The 3,385-nt window shown below is 49.7% G+C and overlaps 1 long non-coding RNA gene across 1 annotated transcript; it reads right to left on the bottom strand.

Annotated features, from left to right (window-relative positions):
* Positions 1 to 347: 347 nt before the first annotated feature.
* Positions 348 to 2,888, bottom strand: LOC138112219 (uncharacterized). The gene is made up of 3 exons (XR_011151605.1): positions 2,373 to 2,888; positions 1,044 to 1,183; positions 348 to 468 (listed from the first exon to the last, which is right to left on the bottom strand). It is a non-coding gene; the product is annotated as an uncharacterized lncRNA (long non-coding RNA).
* Between the last annotated feature and the right edge of the window lie 497 nt (positions 2,889 to 3,385).

Here is a 3,385-nt window from a genome sequence, read left to right as displayed (position 1 = left end):
ATATATATATATATATATATATATAACCAGTCAAACAAACAACAATAACCATGGCAGTAACAGTGAACAATCACAAACCCAGTCTCAGCCTTCTTGGCTGTCAGGCCCTTTCCCCTTGGGTGCAGTTCCGCTCACAGCCGGCAGGGGCGCTGGCGGCTCCCGGTGAGCAGGGCAGGTGCGATGGTTCCCCCGCGGATGCAGGGGGCGCTCCGGAGCGAGCTCGGGGAGCACGCAGCACTGGTGCCCTGGGATCCTGGGGAGGGATGGAACAAAGGCTTCACAAACCCCAGACGGCTGGCCCTGGTGTCTGGCTGGAGCCTCGGGAACAGCAGGCTGGAGCGGCAGGCTGGAATAGCAGGCTGGAGCAGCAGGCTGAAGCGGCAGGGATGAGCACAGATCCCAGCTGGCAGACGCGATGTATCCAAGCGGGGAACCCCCCGGAGGTCCAGGCAGGCAGGGAGAGCACAGCTACAACACAGCGAAGGCTCCAATCAGCGGCGGGGCAGGGCAGCCACAGCCCGGCCTCCAGTGGGACAGGGAAGGTGGGCCGGGGGTCCTGGGATCTTTCTCCGCAGAAAGAAAAAACGGCCGAAAAGAACCAGGCTCCTCTCCCCGAGAACGCGGAGAGCGAACTGACCCCACACTCAGGTGAAAAACAAAAGAGTAGCCAGGTCTTTTGTCTTCTCTTAAGTACAGCCATTTGTCCCCTAGCAACATGCATATGGGAAAAAATTCCTTTAACAGGAAAAAAACTAGGACTAAACTAAAACCCCAACACATCCCTTGAGCCAAGAAGTGAACAACATCTCTGCACTGCTCTCTTTCTCTTCTCCCTACCCTCTGAGGAAGAGCTGAAGTTCTGCAGGTGTTATTTATTTCCCTAAACCCTCGCATTGTGGCCATGCCCAGAAGTCAAGGACACAGGGGCAGTTGTTGAACTCTGGGGAGGCATTGCAATTTTCCAGCAGATTCACCTCCCCCCTCTGCCAGTCTGGGATCACTTTTTAAAAAAAATCAGAGGTGCATGGGGAAAACAAAGTTACCTCCAGTCTCTGCTGCAATGAGCCAAACCTCAAAGTGAAAGTGTTCTACATCCCTCATTTCCATTTGTCCCTGCACTTGTATCTTGCACCCTCTGGAGCGGTCTCCCATTTCCGCAGAGCTCTGTGGGTGACATCCTGATCTACAGACACAGAAATGAGTCTTTGTTTACAAGATAAGAGCCACAAAATACAAATAAAAAGCCCCAAATAGCTCAAGACCAAACAGGGTCCATATCTACCCTTTCAAAGGCATCCAGGCTGCAAAACACCACAAGCAATGGCTTTGTTTGGAACATTAAATATGATTCTAAAAACATCTCCCATGCAAAAACAACATGCATATAAGTTTGTTTATGCTAGAACTTTAATCTCTAAAATAACAGCTCTTCAGAGCTTGTTTTAGGCCTAAAAATTAATGCCAAGTAATGATTCAAGGTGTATTGGGTTGGGACGGCCAGGTTTTGGTAATAGGGGGCTGTAGGAGTGGCTTCTGTGAAGCTGCCAGAAGCTTCTCCTGGGTCCAACAGAGCTGGTGCAGCCCATGGTGAGGCAGATTGTCCCCTGCAGCCCATGGAAGTCCATGGTGGAGCAAAGATCCCCCTGCAGTCTGTGAAGGAGCTTGCTCTGGAGCAAGAGGATGCCTGAAGGAGGCCATGATCGCAAGGGACACCTGTGCTGGAGCCCCAGTGAGAGAGAAGCCCACTGCAGTGAAGAACTGCAGCCTGTGGGAAGGACTCAGTTTGGAATGTTTCATGGAGGATGGCCTCCTGTGGGAGGGACCCCCACCTGGAGCAGGGAAAGTATGAGGAGGAAGAAGTGGCAGAGACAATGTGATATAAACTGACCACAACCCTATTCCTCATCCCCTGCATGGCTGGACAGGAGGTGGGAGAAAATTCAGGAGTGAAAATAAGCCTGAGTAGAAGGGAGGGTTAGGGTTTTTAAGATTTGGGTTTATTTCTCATTACCCTGCTCCAATTTGATTGGCAATAAATGAAATTCATTTCCCCAAGCTGACACCTTTTAACCCATTATAGTAATTCCTGAGTGATCCTTCCCTGTCTTGATCTTGAGCCTTTCATTAAATTTTCTCTCCCGTGTCCAGCCGAGGAGGGGAGTGAAGGAGCAACTTTGTTGGGCACATGGCATCCAGCCAGGGTCATCGCACCAGACAAGGTCTGAAGAGGCTGGGAATGATTCCCTAAAGCAGGAGGGAATAATTGCAGAGAGTGCAGCCCTGATTTCATTAAAGCCTTAAACTTATTCCAAGCCACACGATCCATCCACCCATCAATAGGATGAAAAGACTGCAAGTTCCCTTAAACTCACCCAGCCACCTCATGAATCTCCTGGTTGGGAAAGCAAGGAAAAATGAAGTCCTCTCTCACTTCATTCTTCCATTTCCATGCAAGCCTAAGCCGTCTTACTGCTCCTGGGACATGCTAACAGGAACTATTCCTGTGCAGTGAGGAGAGAGAGGCTCCAAGCAAGAGCATAGCAAAATCCAGGTTGCTGGGCCCCCACTGTGCAGCTCAGGCCACGTGTCACTGCCCCTCCAGATGCTCCTCCTCCAGCAGCATCCAGTTTTTCAGTGTCCCTTGCCATGTCCAAAAGGATCCAAGATACCTTCAGGCTATACCTGAAGGCTATACCTATGCTGCAGGAGTTATTTTAGGCATAGGAGGACAGCCTGGGGACTGCTCAGATGTCACTTTCCTTCCTGTTTCTCCTGGATTGGACCGGTGGTTTATTCTCCATTTATTCTCATTGGAGCAGTAAAAATCCAAGTCACACTTCATGGAGACATCTGACATCCCTGACGATGGACACAGCTCCCAGCGACTGTGCAGGAACCTGAGAGCAGAGAGATGGAGGCCTGAGACAGGAGAATTCTCCCAGCTGGACCTCACACATAGCTCTTCAGGTACATCCCTGGCTCAGGGGAAGCAGCCTGACCCACCTGGAAGGGGAGAGTCAAAGGGATTTAAGTCCAGGCTCATGGTTAGGCATGCAAGGAACATTTTCCCAAACCAGACCAAATGAAAAAAGCAAATATTTGCCAGAATGAAAGTGTCAAATGCTTGGCAGTTCTCCCTCTGCTTTGTTTCTTTTGTTCATGGGGGGCTTCAACCAGTTAATAACCATGTGATCCATGGATTTACTTCCTTTTGGTCAGGGAGATGGGATTATCCTAACCCAGCTCAAGACAAACACGCTTATTTTTTCCTCAACAAAATTCAAAGCAAGGAAAAAAGGGAGGGAGGGGGAGAAGATTCATTGGGGAAGGTAAAAAGAGCATTTTTTTACAGTTAGCATTAGTTTCATTTTGGCTCCAAACATCA

This window comes from Aphelocoma coerulescens, chromosome 6 (genome assembly GCF_041296385.1).
Source record: "Aphelocoma coerulescens isolate FSJ_1873_10779 chromosome 6, UR_Acoe_1.0, whole genome shotgun sequence".
Classification (NCBI taxonomy): Eukaryota; Metazoa; Chordata; class Aves; order Passeriformes; family Corvidae; genus Aphelocoma; species Aphelocoma coerulescens.
This window is presented reverse-complemented; position numbering and strand designations above follow the sequence as displayed.